Source organism: Puma concolor, chromosome E1 (assembly GCF_028749965.1).
Source record: "Puma concolor isolate L17-30 chromosome E1, mPumCon1.1.hap2, whole genome shotgun sequence".
NCBI classification, from domain to species: domain Eukaryota; kingdom Metazoa; phylum Chordata; class Mammalia; order Carnivora; family Felidae; genus Puma; species Puma concolor.
Window position 1 is genome coordinate 26,516,558 of NC_141680.1, and position 8,212 is coordinate 26,524,769.

Genomic DNA, 8,212 nt, shown 5'->3' on the forward strand with positions numbered 1-8,212 from the left:
AATATTCCCGTCTAAAAAGTCATGGAATGCATTAAAATCTTAGTGGATTTGTTTCCATGATTTGTTGCTTATTGCCTTTTCAATATGAGTGAATAATCTTTTTTGTGTGTGTAATCTGCCTAGATTCTGTGTTTTACTATAGTAAGTGCCTATTTTTTGTGTTTACTTTAAAGAAACAACAGTATCTCAGTCAGGAAAGAGCTAATTTTTTTATAATCATGTTACTTTGTTTACTATCAAATATTTTATGATCACATTAATAAAATAGGTAAGCATGTAAAAAAAAAATGGTTTATCCACAGTATTGTTTCAGAGTTGAATACATAGTACTTTCCTTACAGTTCCCTGCAGAGGTTTTCAAACACATCAAACTTAGTATAACAAGATGTTAGTTGCAAAAGGGTATCTACACAGTGTTCTTTCACAGAGTTCAGCATTTTCGTTATATTTCTAGGCCTATGTTTTTAACACTTCTAACTTAGTGAAGCAAGACGATAGTTGAAAGATGGTTTCTCCACAGTGCTGTTTCATAGAGTTGAATCTATGGAACTTTCCCTCTAGCTCCCAGCATGGTTTTGCAAACACTTCTAACATGGTGAACCAAGATATTATTTAAAAATGTTTTCTCCACAGAGTTGGCTCACAGAGTTGAGCATATGGCACTTTTATTACAATTCCCAGCATAGGTTTTCAAACAATGTTAACTTAGTTAAACAAGATGTTAGTTGAAAGGTGGTTCCTCCAGTGTTGTCTCACAGAGATGAGTCTATGGCATTTTCATTATACTTATAGGCCTAGGTTTTCAAACACTTCTAACTTAGGGAAACAAGGCGTTACTTGAAAGATGGTTTCTATACAGTGTTGTTTCAAAGAGTTAAGTATACAGCACATTCTTTATAGTTCCTCGATAGATTCCTAAACACTTTTAATAAGATGTTAATTGAATGATTGTTTCTCCACAGTGTTGTTTAAGACAGGTCAGGACATGGCACTTTCCTTATGGTACCCCGCCTATGTTTTCAAACACTTCTATCTTACTAAAACAAAATGTAAACTGAAAGATGGTTTCTTCACCATGTTGTTTCACTAAGTTGAGTATATGGCACCTTCATTATACTTTTAGACTTAATTTTTCAAACACTTCTAACTTAGTGGAAATGTTAGTTGCATTATGGTTCCTCCAGTTTCTTTCACAGAGGTCAGTATATGGCCCTTTCCTTATACTTCCCTGCAGAGATTTTAAAAGTTCTAACTTTGAAACAAGATGTGAGTTGAAAGATGGTGTCATTTCCAGAGGTCAGTATATGGCACTTTCATTAGACTTCTAGGCCTAAGTTTTCATAAATTTCTAATTTAGTGAGACAAGATGTTAGTTAAGAGTTGTTTTCTGTACAGTGTTGTTTCAAAGAGTTGAGTATATAGCATCTTTGTATTACTTCTAGGTCTACCATTTCAAACTTTTCTAACTTTGTGAAACAAGGTGTTGATTGAAAGTGTTTTCTCCACAGTGATGTTTCACAGAGCTGAATATATAGCACTTTCATTATACTTCTAGGCCTAAGGTTTCAAACACTTCTTACTTTGTGAAAGAAAACGTTAATTGAAAGATGGTTTCTCCACAGTGAGGTTTTACAGAGGTAAGTATATGGAACTTTCCTTATACTTCCCAACATAGGTTTTCAAACACTTCTAACTTAGTGAAACAAGTTGTTAATTATTCACTCAGTTAGGAGTGCTTGAGAACCCAGGCCTAGAAGGATAACAAAAGTGCTATATACTAAACTCTGAAACAACACTGTGTAGAAACCGTCATTCAACTAACATCTGGTTTCACCAGGTAACAAGTGTTTGAAACCTAGGGCAGAGTAAGTATATAACGTAAGTGCCACATACTCAACTCTGAACCAACACTGTGGAAAAACCATCTTTCAACTAAAATCTTGTTTCAAAAGTTAGAAGTGTTTGAAAAGGTAGGCCTTGATGTATAATGAAAAATGCCAGGGGCGCCTGGGTGGCGCAGTCGGTTAAGCGTCCGACTTCAGCCAGGTCACGATCTCGTGGTCCGTGAGTTCGAGCCCTGCGTCAGGCTCTGGGCTGATGGCTCAGAGCCTGGAGCCTGTTTCCGATTCTGTGTCTTCCTCTCTCTCTGCCCCTCCCCCGTTCATGCTCTGTCTCTCTCTGTCCCAAAAATAAATAAACGTTGAAAAAAAAAAAGAAAAAAAAAAGAAAAATGCCATATACTCAACTCTACAAAACAACACTGTGGAGAAACCATCTTTCAACTAACATCTTGTTTCACTAGTCCTAGAAGTTTAACAAAAGTGCCATATACTCACCTCTGTGAAACAACACTGTGGAGAAAGATTCTTTCAACTAACATCTTATTTCTCTGAGTTAGAAGTGTTTGAAAATCTATGTGGGGAACTATAATGAAAGTGTCATACACTCAGCTGTATGAAACAACGCTGTGAAGAAACATTCTTTCAATTAACATCTTATTTGACTAAGTTAGAAGTCTTTGGGAGTAAGGCCAAGATGGAGGAGCAGCATGAAAGTTCTCAGCTTCTCTCATCCCTGAAATGCAGCTAGATCAGCAACAAACCGTTTTGCACACCTAGAAAATTGATCTGAGGATTAAAACACAATCTGCATAACTTGAGCCTCAGAACTCAGCAGGTATGTGGTACAGAGGTGAATGAGGGAGAGAGATGCCACAGAGGATACAGAACTGTTTTTCTGGAGAGAAAGGGGGTGGAGAGTTCAGGAAAAGCACTGTCCCCTAAAATAGCTGGAGACAAAGAAAAAGAGCAGGAACACTCACAAGGGACTGAACAAGAAAGGAGAAAGGAGAGGGCTTCAATACCATCAGGACTCTAAAAACAGGGGAGAGAAGAGTTGGAAATTCTGTAGCTCAATACCTGGTGGTGCTCATATGGTATGGGCGAATCCCCAGGAGCAGGCAGTGAGGTCTGAGGGGTCTGTAGGCCACACAGTGAGCACAGTTCCCCAGCTATGAGGTCATATGGTAGAAGCCGTAAGGCCTCCCCACTGGCAAAGGTCCCAGCAGACCACAGAGAACAGCCACGTTTGCTGATATTGGAACAAAGATGCCAGCATGTTGTGAAACCATTTGTGTGTTGTGATTTGCCATAATCCCTGAACTGCTGCCACTATGAGATCTCACAAACTCTTCCTGGGGAAACCCAGTACCCAGCCACAATCTCGGAGTCTCTGCAGCAGTGCAATCACACGACTGTTCCCAGGGGCAAGCCGGGACCTAGCCATTGCTTGGCAAGACCCTCTCCCAGAGGGTTGGAGTGGGTCCAAGCCACAGGGCCCTCAGAAATGAGAAGTTTGGAAACATAGCTAAGATAAAATTTGGGAGGGAGGTACCACCTGGCAGGCTGATGGCTTGGATGCAGACAGTGTAGAAGTGGGGAGTGGATGGAAGCTGGAGACAAAGGAGGGGTGCTTGATTGCCAGTGAGAGTGTTGTTCATGGGCCAGAGACAGGGAAGCTGGGTGAGGACATTTTCTCCTCCCCCGCAGGTGCATATACATGCACACGCCTCCGACACCTATCCACCCCAGTAAGCTAAGCAGCGCCACCTAGTGGAGCACAGAATCATTACACCAAGCCCCATTCAACTGCGCCAACCAAACCCTAGAGGACCGCCACAAGTCTCTCCACCAACTTAGGGTACGGACTATAAAGTGCTTCATACTTTGCCTTCTAGGGGAAACTAGATATAATTTCATTCAGATTTCATTCTGTTCACTGGTCCATCTATTCATTTTCTTTTTCTTTTTGTTTGCTTTTCTTTTCTTTTTTAGGGGTATAAAAAGAACATTTTCTTTTTATTTCCCATTTTCTTAAATTTTTTTTAATTTTTTTACTACTTTTTTACTACTTTTAGTACTTTTTACTACTTTTACTTTTTATAAATTTTTATTCTACTTTATTCATTTCATTGTTTTACCGTATACATTTTTTAAATTTGTAAACATTTTCTTAATTTTTCTTTTCTCTTTCCTTTTCTTTCCCTTTTTTCTCCATTCTATCAAGCTTCTTTCAACAACCAGGCCAAAATACACCTAAGATCTACCTTCTTTTGGATTTTCGTGTTTTTTAATTTTTTAATTTTAATTTTTTAATTTTTCTAATTCTTTTTCTTCCTCCAAAATGACTAAATGCACAAATTCACCCCAAAAGAAAGAACAGGAAGAAATAACAGCCAGGGACTTACTCAACACAGGTATAAGCAAGATGTCTGAACTAGAATTTAGATTCATGATAAGAATACTAGCTGGGGTTTAAAAAAAAACCCAAATCCCTTTCTGCAAAGATAAAAGAAGAAAAATCTAGTCAGTCCAAAATTAAAAATGCTATAACTGAGATGCAATCTGAAATGGATGCCACAGCAGCAAGGATGGATGTGGCAGAGCAGCAATTTGGCAATAGAGAAGACAAAATTATGGAGAACAATGAAGCAGAAAAAAGAGGGAAACTAAGGCAAGATAGCACAATACAAGAATTAGAGAATTCAGTGACTTATTAAAAAGGAAACACATCTGAATCATAGGAGTCCCAGAAGAAAGAGAGAAAAGAAGGGTAGAAGGTTTATGTCTGCAAATTATACCAGAAAACTTTCCTAATTTGGGGAAAGACACAGACATCAAAATCCAAGAAGCACAGAAAACTCCCATTACATTCAGCAAAACCCAACCATCAACGAGGCATGTCACAAATCCAAAAAATACACAGACAAGGAAAGAATTATGAAAGCAGCAAGGGGGAAAAAGTACTTAACCTATAAGGGAAGACAGATCAGGTTCACAGCAGACCTATCCACAGAAACTTGGCAGGTCAGAAAGAAGTGGCAGGATGTATGCAACCTGCTGAATCAGAAAAATATGCAGCCAAGAATTCTTTATCCAGCAAGGCTATATTTCAAAATAGAAGGAGAGGGGCGCCTGGGTGGCTCAGTCGGTTAAGTGTCTGACTTTGGCTCACTGAGGTCATGACCTCACGGTTTGTGAGTTTGAGCCCCACGTCGGGCTCTGTGCTGACAGCTCAGAGCCTGGAGCCTGCTTCTGATTCTGTGTCTCCCTCTCTCTCTGCCCCTAACCCACTCTCATTCTGTCTCTGTCTCTTTCAAAAATAAATAACAAAAAACATTTTAAAAAATTAAAAAAAAACAACAAAACAAAATAGAAGGAGAGATAAAGAGTTGACCAGACAAACAAAAACTAAAGGAGTTTGTGACCACTAAACTGCCTGCATGAAATTTTAAGGGGGATTCTCTGAGGGGAGAAAAGATGAAACAAAACAAAAAAGGCCAAAAGCAACAAAGACTAGAAAGGACCAGAGACCACGACCAGAAACTCCAACTCTACAGGCAACACAATCGCAATAAATTCTATCTTTCAGTACTCACTCTAAATGTCAATGGACTAAATGCTCCAATCAAAAGACATAAGGTATCAGAATGAACAAGAAAACAAGATCCATCTATATGCTGTTTACAAAAGACCCATTTTAGACCCCAAAACACCTTCAGATTGAAAGTAAGGGGATGGAGAATCATATGTCATGCTACTAGTCACCAAAAGAAAGCTGGAGTAGGCATACTTATAATGGAGAAACTAGATTTTAAAATAAAGACTGTAACAAGAGATGAAGAAGGGCATTATATCATAATTAAGGGGTCTATCCACCAAGAAGAGCTAACAATTGTAAACATTTATGCCCCAATGAGGCACCCCCAAATATATATATCAATCACAAACATAAAAAAAAACCTCATTGATAATAATATTATAGTAGGGGACCTCAACAACCCACATAGAGCAATGGACAGATAATCAGCTGCTAGAACTGATACATGAATTCAGCAAAGTCGCCAGATAGAAAATCAATGTAAAAAATCAGTTGCATTTCTATACACCAATAATGAAGCAACAGAAAGAGAAATCAAGATACTGATCCTATTTACAATTGCATCAAGAATGATAAATACCTAGGAATAAACCTAACCAAAGAGGTAAAAGATCTGTATGCTAAAAACTATAGGAAACTTATGAAACAAACTGGACCCAATGAAATGGAAAAACATTCCATGCTCATGGACTGGAAGAACAAATATTGTTAAAATGTCAATATTACCCAAAGCAATCTACACATTCAATGCAATCCCAATCAAAATTGCACCAGCATTCTACTCAGAGCTAGAACAAACAATCCTAAAATTTGTATGGAACCACAAAAGACCCCAAATAGCCAAAATAATGTTGAAAAAGAAAACCAAAGTGTGAGGCATCACAATCCTGGACTTCACCCCCAGTACAAAGCTGTAATCATCAAGACACTATGGTATTGGCACAAAAACACACATAGACCAATGGAATAGAACAGAATAGGGAACCCAAAATTGGACCCACAAATGTATGACCAACTCATCTAACAAAGCAGGAAAGAGTATCCAAGGGAAAAAAAAAGACACTCTCTTTAGCAAATGGTGCTGGGAGAACTAGACAGCAACATGAAGAAGAATGAAACTGGACCACTTTCTTACACCATACAATAATAAATTCAAAATGGATGAAAGACCTAAATGTGAGACAGGAAATCATCAAAACCCTAAAGGAGAAAACAGGTTTCTTTGACCTCTTTGATCTCAGCCACAGCAACTTCTTACTTGACACGTCTCCAAAGGCAAGGGAAATAAAAGCAAAAATGAACTAAATAAAAGCAAAAATGAACTACTGCGACCTCATCAAAATAAAAAAGTTCTGCACTGCAAAGGAAACAATCAACAAAACTAAAAGGCAACTGACAGAATGGGAAAAGACATCTGCAAATGACATATCAGATAAAGGGTTAGTATCCAAAATCTATAAGTAACTTACCAAACTCAACACCCCAAAAAACAAATAATCCAGTGAAGAGATGAAAAGACATGAATAGACACTTTTCCAAAGAAGACATCCACATGGCTCACAGACATGAAAAGATGCTCAACATCGCTCATCATCAGGGAAATGCAAATCAAAACCACAATGAGATACCACCTCACACTAGTCAGAGTGGTTAAAATTAACAACTCAGGAAACAAGAGATGTTGGTGAGGATTTGGAGAAATGGGAACCCGCTTGCACTGTTGGTGGAAATGCAAATTAGTGCAGCTGCTCTGGAAAACAGTGTGGATGTTCTTCAAAAAATTAAAAGTAGAGTTACCCTATGACCCAGCAATAATACTACGAATTTATCCAAAGGAAACAGGAGTGCTGATTCAAAGGGGCACTTATACCCCAATGTTTATAACAGCACTTTGAATAACCAAATTATGGAAAGAGCCCAAATGTCCATCAACTGATGAATGGATAAAGATGTGGTTTATATATACAATGGAATACTACTTGGCAATGAGAAAGAATATAATCTTGCCATTTGCAACAATGTTGGTGGCAACTGGAGGGTATTATGCTAAGTGCAATAAGTCAGAGACAGATATCATGTGTTTTCACTCATGTGGAGGTTGAGAAACTTAACAGAAGAAGATGGAGTAAGGGAAAGTTTCAAACAGAGAGGGAGGCAAACTCATAAGAGACTCTTAAATACAGAGAACAAACTGAGGGTTGTTGGGTGTGGTGGGGAAGTGGGGAAAATGGGTGATGGGTATTGAGAAGGGCACTTTTTGAGATGAGCAATGGGTGTTGTACGTAAGTGATGATGCATGGGAATCAATCCCAAAGCCAAAAGCACACTGTATACACTGTATGTTAGCTAACTTGACAACATATTAAAAAAAAAAAAAAAAAAGAAAGAAAAGAAACTCAACAAGTAAACAATGGCTTTGAACGACACACTGGACCAGATGGACTTAACAGATATATTCAGAACATTTCATCCTAAAGCAGCAGAATATACATTCTTCTCCAGTGCACGTGGAACTTTCTCCAGAATATACCACATACCGGGACTCAAATCAGCCCTCAACAAGTACAAAAAGATCGAGGTCATACTGTGCATATTTTCAGACAATGCTATGAAACTAAATCAACCACAAGAAAAATTTGGAAAGACAACAAATACTTGGGAGATTAAAGAACATCCTACTAAAGAATAAATGGGTCAACCAGGCAATTAAAGAATTAAAAAATATATGGAAGCAAATAGTCAAACCCTTTGGAATGCAGCCAAGGCAGTCCTA